General features: G+C 44.9%; 1 protein-coding gene across 1 annotated transcript in view; it reads right to left on the reverse strand.

Annotated features, from left to right (window-relative positions):
- The window catches only part of LOC104462463 (ephrin type-A receptor 5-like), a gene marked incomplete at both ends in the record, with an annotated part of 109,028 nt that overhangs the window by 76,819 nt on the left and 22,835 nt on the right, over positions 1–9,374 (reverse strand). The gene's annotated exons all lie outside the window — the stretch shown is intronic.

Here is a 9,374-nt window from a genome sequence, read left to right on the forward strand (position 1 = left end):
ATTCCTGCCATGTTTCAGCAAGGCTGGTGGATTTGTTGCCACGGGCTATTTAAGGTAAAACTCTGACACCTTTCTCCTCCAGCCCCATCAGCCCTTACAGCACAGCATTGCTTCGCAAGGCATGTCCGCTGTGCAAGGCGGCTGTGCTGCAAAGCAAGTGCATGCCTTGGTCCTTTCTGGGAGAGCTAGAGACAGGAATTGCTCATGATCTTGAAGTAAGGGTGGCAGAAGCAGGAAGCCAGAGCCTCCCCACTCAGTCAAAATTGCCTCATGGGACCCTCAGCAAGTCACCCAGCCTTTGTGCCTCAGTTTCCCCTCCCTACATGTTTAATACATGTGTGTACAGCTGACAGACAGCTGGAAAACTCCTCCAGAAGGCAGCCAGGGCAAAGTGTCCCAACTAGAAAGCAGCGGTGAAAGACCTCCCACAGATCTTTCAGATTAATGTTATTCTTTAAGCAGACACCCTGGCAGAGCGGGATCCCTGCAGCTCACTGTGTTTTCCACGCTACCAGCACCTGCAGCACCATCAGCTCAGGATACGGGAGTGACTCAACCTCCTGAATGGCAGACAAGTGAAGGCAGCAGGATCTCAGGGTGAAAGTGCCCTGCCTTGAAGGAAAGGAGGGGTCAGATGAATCACAGCACTGTGTTAATTCCTCCTACTGGGCGACTCTCCTCTGGCGGGCTCATTACTGGCTGAGTACGGAGTTGAACTGACCAAGGCTGACAAACCTTCTGCAGCACAAATAGGCTTTGCAAGTGAAAGACATTGCTGATAATTAGCATTGAAAACACTACTGTTGTAAAACACAGCACTACTGACATCACTCGTGCTATCCCAGTTTGAGTCAGATTGCAGACAGGCATTAATAAAATCATCTGGTATTTCCCACGATCCTGGAGATCTATGCCCAAGCAAGCCAGGAGTTAAACATCAAAATTATAGTTCTTCTTAACACCTGAAATGTTTTCCATCAGACTGCCCACATAATTTACGTATCACAAATATGATTTGGCAGGATTAAACATGAAAGCACTATATCAAAGATTTGTTATTGGAAGGGAAACCATTTGTGGTATACAGCAGCCCAACAGAAGAAAAGCCTGACTGCTGTGATGAATAATGCATATTGCCTATGGTACTAATTAACCTTGTACTCCAGTAAGATATTACGGAACAATAAGGCTAATTTGAATGTGTCCCGACACTTTTCCCAATGGCACCTGGAAATCAGTCTTTGGAACATGTAAATTTTGAATTTGTTAAACCAGAAGCCTTTGCTCAATAAATAAACTTTCCAAGTTCTATCATAGTCTTATTTTGGAAAAACCACCCAAAAAAGCAGAGTTTTTGGCTCTCTCCAAGTACCTTTCCATCTTGGAATCGCTGGGAAGCCACCAAATAGTACCCTAGAATATTTTGTAAGGGCCACCCCATCTACTAGTTCACTTATCAGGCTACACGTCAGAGCCGGTGCGTGACTCACTGCCTTCGCCATCAGGGTGACACTGCTCTTGTCAATGCCATTAGCCACGCTCACAGTTCAGTCAATAACAGGCTCATACTGTCATTTCACTTGTCCCCGAGAACCAGATTTCCAGCTGGCAGTCATCCTACACCCCAGAGGGTGAAAACCCCGTGCAGCACACCAGCAAAAAAGCACCAGGAGATATCTGACCTGACTGCTGAGCATCGCCTTACCGACGCATCCAGGAGCAGAGAGCCCAAAGGCATCAGCGAGGAGGATGCCAAGTGCCAAGTGTCAGCTGAGCACACAGCACCAAGGCAGCAGCTTAGGGAAGGCTTCCTACGATGCACCAAGTCCTGCAAAGGGCTCACAAGCCATTTTAAACTGTGATCAGAGTCAGGAGTGACTCAAACTTCTTCCTTAGTCTTTTCAAGAAAGCACAGCGCAGAAAGACGTGGATGGACTTTAGCCTGCATCCCCCTGCGCAAGAGATGAGAACAAGACAATCACAAAAAAACCAGAGACCCTCTGATATTCAGGAGGCTTGGAGGTCAGGATCAGACCGTTATCTGAGCTATAGGTCTAACCTCAGTTACATCAATTATTATAAACTAAATTTCTATCCTATAGGCTGTGCTCTGCTGGCAGCCAGTGCAACACTATTAATAAAGATCTAAGCCAGGAAATCATTTAGTTGTTAAGAATACATTATAAAGGATTATCATCTCCCTCCCACCAGAAATCAATGATAAAATCCCCACTGACCGCAGAAAGCACGAGATCACACAGCAGCTCACTCCTGCCAGGAAACCCGCACCCAGACGCCCCAGCCTGGCAGCACTGCCCTCGAGCAAGGGCTCCGAGCGCTGTTTCTGCCAGGCTCCCGGCACAGGCACCATCAGGATGGTTTCTTTCTCTCTCTCTGATACTAGACTCTCAATCTGGACCAAAATGCTTTTGCACATGAACGATCGATTAATTCTCTCGAGCATAAGCTTGTCTCTGCATCTGCCGGTGTGGGCTTGTGCTGCTCCGACCCACGCTGTGTCTGTAGGCATTACCGCCGTCAAAATTCCCCACCGCCGGCTTTGTCGGAGGATGCTACTGCTGTCACAACACGAGAGCAGGTCCTAGCTGCTGTGACACCTCATCTGTCTGGGCAGCAGTGTGCCTGGAAGGATGACTGCCCTGCTTTAGTGGAAGTATGCAAGACAATCAAGGCCAGCTAAGCAAACTAGTTTTGACATATTAAATCATGCTTGAACCGTGAGAGCAAAGAAATATAATGTAAAAGCTCTTCTAAAAAAAAAAAAACCCTTTAAAAATAAATAATACAGGCCAGCCTTGTGCATGGGAAGGGGAGAAAAGCTCTTATCTGAGCCTGAGGACTTTGGGTAGGCAGGGAGGGAAAGATTATTTTGCAAGACAGACACTTGTCTTTCTCTGCAGAGGTCTGTAGCCATTTCCATGTATTTCATTTCCAGTCTGGAGTCTCATGCTGATCCCCTGCTCCAGCACTGAAAGAGCATCCAGTGCTCAAAGAAATGAAATAAAAAGTAGTAAACTGCAAAGCTGTTCATGCCAGGCACTATTGCAGCCTCCTTCTGCAGAGCCTGGATCTCGGCCTCAACATTAACCCAAAATCAGTTAAAAGGGCCAAGATATAAAGCATGCAGAGCTTATTATTGAAACATCAACACATCATTAACTACTGCTAAGTGTTTCTAAATGAGAAACCAAACTGAAAACCCACATCATGAACACCACACACAACAGTACAACTTTGCTCTAATACCCCACACAGATTTGGTGGAATGAGGGTTCTGACAAACGAGCTCTGGCAGACCTACAGTAGCTTGAGAGGTTGCAGCCACCCTTTGCTAAAGATCACCCAGGGATAGTGCCCCAGGACAGGGCACACAGACAAGCCCCACATGGGTCACATCAGCTTGTGTGCAGGCTTTCCAACTCTGCAGAGCCATCTTCCAGTGCTGGGACCGAGTGGGCAGCCGGCGACAGCTCCATCTTAAATCCAGGCAATTAAATTCACTGCATTGCCAAACAGCATTCAGGTACTTTATCCTTAGTATTTCTCCAGAGTCCTTGTTTCTAAAATCCAAATTTAATAAGCAAGCTGTTTCCAAGCAACCCCAAAGTCAAAGGTGGCAATCAAAGGAACCTAGTGGCACCACAGTCAACACTCCTTCTCTTCTGCAACACCTATCCCACCCTGTAATCTCAGAACTTCCCTACACTGCCAACGGATAGCCTATATTCAAGAAAGCTAAAATCAAAGTCACTATTCCACTAAATATCATTTAGTTATCTCGGATAAGACCAAAAGGCATACCTTAAAATCTGCCACAAAATACCTTTTGGCTCTGCAGCAAAACATGACCTTCACAGTTCACACTTTCAGGGCAGATTCCAAACCCTATTTTATTTACATTGCTCAATCTACACTTTGTATGGGGAATAAAGTACTCCCTAATTGTCCCTCTGGAAGGTGACTGCACAGCAGTCACACTGCAAGGCACAGTAAGGGTAAGCTGGGTGAAGTAATGGCCTAAAAGCATCCCTGCAGAACGAGGAGAGATCTTCAGAGCCATCGGGGTTACGAGCGTACAAGGTAGTGCAGAAGGTTACAACTCATTAGCAAAGCACAATGTATTGCATATACACAGATACCGTGCCTCCTGTAATGAAGGCAAATACACACAGAAAAATAACAGTAACATTTAATGAATTCTGCTTCAACACAGTTTTGATCTGCGGAAAAACATTCCCGTGCTCTTGTTAATTATTTCAGCTGCAGAACAAAATACCCATATACACACATACACACACCTCTCTACAGAATAAAACCCTTTCCCCCTCCGGCAACAACTGCCTTCTGCTGAAATATAGCATCCCCGTGATTTTCTTTACCTTTGAAAAGATAATACACACTGCGCAGCCAAAAATTCAGCTACTCTGACACGGGTTGGTTTTGTCCCTAATTAAAATTAACTAGGCACTTCAACTCATAATTATATAAACATCTACTATTCTATACTCCCAGCCAATTTGGTTTTAATCAAACACACAAGAAGTATGAATGATGGGCAAAGAACTCCCTGGAGAGGCAACAGTATTTCCAAATTCAGTATTCTGCATACACTGAATATTTCCATCAATGTTTCTCTTGCCATGTAATCACCTCCCAGTAGAACAATTTAAAAGGTTTTTTTTTTTATCCCTGGACTTTGCTTGTTTTCCACTCTACCACAAGGGTAAAAGCACACTTGCCTTATTCACCTGAGTCCCAGCTGGGAAGTCTACCAATAGACAGGCAGGATTTAGCCGTACGCTGCCTTTCTAGCATCCACAACAAGGAGTTTAGAGCAAGAATTCAGCCGACCCAAGGCAGAGACACACACAGGCGAGTTGTGGAGGGAGGTGAAGGAAAGTTGCCCCCTTCCCAAGTCTGTCAGATGGAAAAACAGGAATACTGGCTGCTTCCAAGCAAAATTCTGAATTCTAAAACAAGGTTACCTGTGCAGCAGCATGTTTCCCTTTCCTAGAAATAAGGGAACAGGGAAGGCAAGAGCTGCACAGCAGCACTGCATCACCTGGGGAACCACACACACTGCATTTGTTTGTTAAAATAACACATTTGTTTTATTGTGATATCAGCTATGTGTTTCATTCACGAGTCAGGCCTCTGGGACAGCCGCTGTGCAGACACAGAAACATGACAGCCATCAAGCACAGCTCTGCCATCACCGCCTTCGACAGTCCTCGGCTGCTCCCCAACCCTCCGGCCAGTGCCTCTGCTACCCACCAGCCCAGGATCACCACCTCTGCCTCCCCCTGCACAGCTGCAAAAACCCAACTGCCTCCCTACATCCTTCCAATAGCTCATCAACAGGGGGGCAATCATCACTCCGGGAAGGTCCCTTCCAACATCCGCACTGATTGCGCCGCTCTCAGAGGAAGATGAGTAACTCTGCTTCACCCCCAATCAGCCAGCAACAAAATCACCGGAGTACTGATTAGGCAGATCAACTTCTGATCTACATCAACTCTCTACCTATGTCAATTAGTTTTAATTATATCCAGAGAAGGCCTGTGAACATGGGGTTTTTCTGCAGTCTGTTTTCTCTAAGAAATTCTCATTTCTCTTGGCAAAAGCTCAGCTGAACTGCAAGACATGTACTGAACAATCAGCAAAAATAAATATTGTTTTGTAAATGCTTTGAAGTTTGTTCAGTAAGGTTGATCAAGGGAAGAATAATCAAACAACAAACATGAATATTAAAGAGAGCAGAAGAGCCTGAACCTTCTACAGTTGTAAAAAAAAAAAAAAATATAAGTATTTCCTCTTGCAGCAATTCCTTTCTAAAAACAGAAAACCATACTCCAGCCCATCTTCTCTCCAGCCCTCAGTTCCAAGGTTCCTCCCTCAGAAGAAGGTGGGGTGAGGAAAGATCTCGCTGACTTCTCCTCCATTGTTTTGTCCACCTCAAACATCCGCAATGCTGTCCATGCCTTGCAGCTGTCCCTTCAGGTCACAGCACGCACCATTTCTGGTTAAGGAGAGCCTTGTGGCCTCCTGAACTCATTACTTGCTTCTTCAGCTTGGCTCATTCAATGCTTTTTTCCTTTTCTTTCTGTTCTCAAATATTTAATTAGTGATTCAGCTCTGAAAAGCAGCTGAAAAAAATCGCAGGCTCTGCAGATCAATTACATCCCCAGCTCCTGCTCCGCAGTCACTGGCAGGACCTCACCACTGCAAGTGTACTTGTGTCCCATCAGCTTAACATGTCAAGATCCCCTGCCTTCCAGTAGCACGGGCTCTAGAGCCTTTGAGGGGATAAAAATAAGCACATCTGGCTTCCCACTGAGAACATATTGGGCTGAAGGTGAGGAAGTTACCATAAGACTCACCTTTGCCAGTGCAGGACAAAGGAAAAAGTTGCCTGGGGCAGGTAAGAAATGATTTGGCCAAAACCCTAAATAGGTGAAAACAGATATTTCAATGGTCCTACATCAAGTTTAACAGCATTTTAGGATCTCACCTTTGGTCGAGTACTGCCTGCTAAGGAAGAGACCACCACTAGGTGACTTGAAATGGGGCAAGCACACTTGAAACTGGGCATTTTCCAGTTACTGAATGTGCTGAGGAACATTTCCTCAAGGAGCTGTTGTTCAGACAGCACCGGGTGAACTGAAGCAAAGCCAATAACCATCAGTCCTTCAGTGGCACCAAATCACTGTTCTGGAAACCAACACAGAAATTCAGAGCAACTGCTTTAATTTCTCTTATTAACTAAAGTAGCAATTTACTCTTGTGAATAATGAACCTTAACACTGGTCCTTTATAAACATGTCCCAAAACACTCGCAATTTACATCTAGCTGTCTCATAGCAGTTGCTGATAAATGGGCCATGTTGCCAAAGGAGGTGTAAAAATCCAAGTAGTTTGGGTTCTTTAGAGTAACTACTATATCGCTGCCTGTATTAATTGAGAGAGCAAGCACATTATATAAGGAGATTAGACCATGTCATATTTACAACCTCAGTGTCCCCAGCGAGAGAAATTGCTCAGCTGTTACTGTCAGTGCCTTCTTCAAACAGGAACCCCACTGACAAGATGATGAATTCAGAATATCGTCGCCAATTAATGATTTGTAGGCAGAAGGGATTTCAATAGTTCCCATATGTTTGCGAGGGTGACTGGGATTTACATCGTCTCTAATAAGAGAGTGTAGTCTGCTTTGTCCAGACGTGACACTAGAGCTTGGAAAATGTCATCTTTGCAGGAGAAATTTTAATAAACAAAAGGCAGGCTCTGCTGGGTTGAAAATGTTTCCCAAAGCACGCTCAGTAATAACCTGCTTATGCAGAAGTGAAAGCGAGCAGGGAGACCGCCTGCGAGATGCGCCTAAGTGATTTACAAACCAAAGGTCAGCAGTTATTTAGGTGTTTGTCAAAGCTACGCTGCAGAGTGCCAAGACCATTACTGTGTCAGCCAGGAGCATGGAGTGCACTCCCTAATCACCAGCCAGGCTGGGTGGGCGGAAAAAAGCATCTACAAGCACATAGCACCTTCTTGGTGTAGCTTTTTCTGCTCCAAAGTTTAGTTTAGCATCCTAGAAAACAGCTCATCCTTGTGAATATAGCAACATCCAAACCAGACAGCATTTAAGTCACAGCGGGTATCAGCGTGAGCTCCACACACTGAACAAAGAACTCCCCAGCGGCCTGAGGCTGAAAGTCTCCCGTCAACTGAGCATCTCAGAGCCAACCAGCAGGAAACACTTGGCACCATGACCTGGGTTAAACACAGGACATCCAAACAGGGCTCTCAGACAGACTTTGCCATAGGCACTCGGATCCCAGCATCCCATTGATTTTGTGATGGAATTTACAGCTTTCCTGCAAATGAGAATTATGGGCTTTTAGTGGCTCCAGAGCAATTAGCTATCAATGCCTGACAACAGTGCAGGCTACGGGTTAAGTCTAAGAGTAGTTTATGTGGGTATGACTTACCACAGAAAGGCAACGGTACAGCACCACAGATCACCTTTACCCTTCCAGACTATGATCACAGTCCTACCCAACAGTCACAAATTGTGTGGCCAGATGCTGTCCACTTAATTGACTAAGACAAACTTAAAAAAAACAACCCACACCCCAAAATGGAAAGCAGAATGCTAAATCACCAAGTTCCGCTATCTCAGCACTGCCAGAGATCCAAGGACTCTAGAGGCACAGTGGGGTAATGGTAGTCTCATGTTTGTAGCTTAAGCCAGTAGAATTTTTTGGTTTGGGGTTTTGGTTTTTGCTTGTTTCTGAGATCTTTAAGAGGGCTTTGGGATATCCCATGCTGCTCATGGGAGGGCAGGATTTGAAAGGTGACTAAGGGATGTACCCCTTTCCCCAAAAAATTCTTATGAGTAACTGAAGCCAATGTCTACACATAGCACCCAACCAGTGCATGCTATTTTGGGACACGGTATTTTTAGCCACAGTAAAGTAGATCCTTGCTTATCTATCCAGCCCACACCCCTCATCTGCAACAGTCTAGATGTCCTCAGCTTGGGCTAATGTCGATCCCTGCTCCCCTTGTAGAGTATCAAACACTAAGGCAGACTCTTCTTCTCTCCTACATGGGATAAGCATCTTTACTGGCACAGGATAAGCAAAATCAAGTCAGATTTTCCTATATTGGCTACATCACCAGAAAAAGGCGGCTATCCTGGTCAAAAAACACTCCACATGCTGTTTAACAGAGGTTTCTCCAAAAACAAACATACCTAATGTTTTCTCTCAAGTCAACCCTTGAACAGATTTGAACTATATAATCTTCAGGGGCAGAGTGTGCGACCAAGGACTAAACAATTGAGGCCACAGTTTGCTTTGGATATATACTGATCTATCCTTTGTGCCAACACTACAAACATCAAGTGTTTAGAGTGAGGTGAGGAGAAAATGCAACACTGACTTCAGTTGGAACAGAATCCCTCTACCTTCCATGGGTTATCTGTTATTAAGCAGCTGCAAGTACAAGTCAATTCAGATGATCAACACAAAAACTTTGCAAAAAGCAAACTGCATCAAAATCTATTTTTCTTCCCCTTTTTTTAGCCTGTTACAAATTTACAACAGAAGGGAAAATTTTATAAACAAGCATGTAATACAGCAAATAATCTAAGAGTGTATAACTTCATTTTACACTGCACTTCTTTACACGTATTATTTTTTTAAGGTCTTGAGCTTCAGATACCCTGTATCTCTTGCTCAAGGCCCTCGATGACTCAGGAGACCTATGCTGACCAGCAACCCAGGAACATCAGCCAGCTACTTGTGTGAAAACTTCAGGACACATGGGAACATTTTTACCAGTGGGGCTTTAGA

Source organism: Pterocles gutturalis, unplaced genomic scaffold (genome assembly GCF_000699245.1).
Source record: "Pterocles gutturalis isolate BGI_N339 unplaced genomic scaffold, ASM69924v1 scaffold18417, whole genome shotgun sequence".
NCBI lineage: Eukaryota > Metazoa > Chordata > Aves > Pterocliformes > Pteroclidae > Pterocles > Pterocles gutturalis.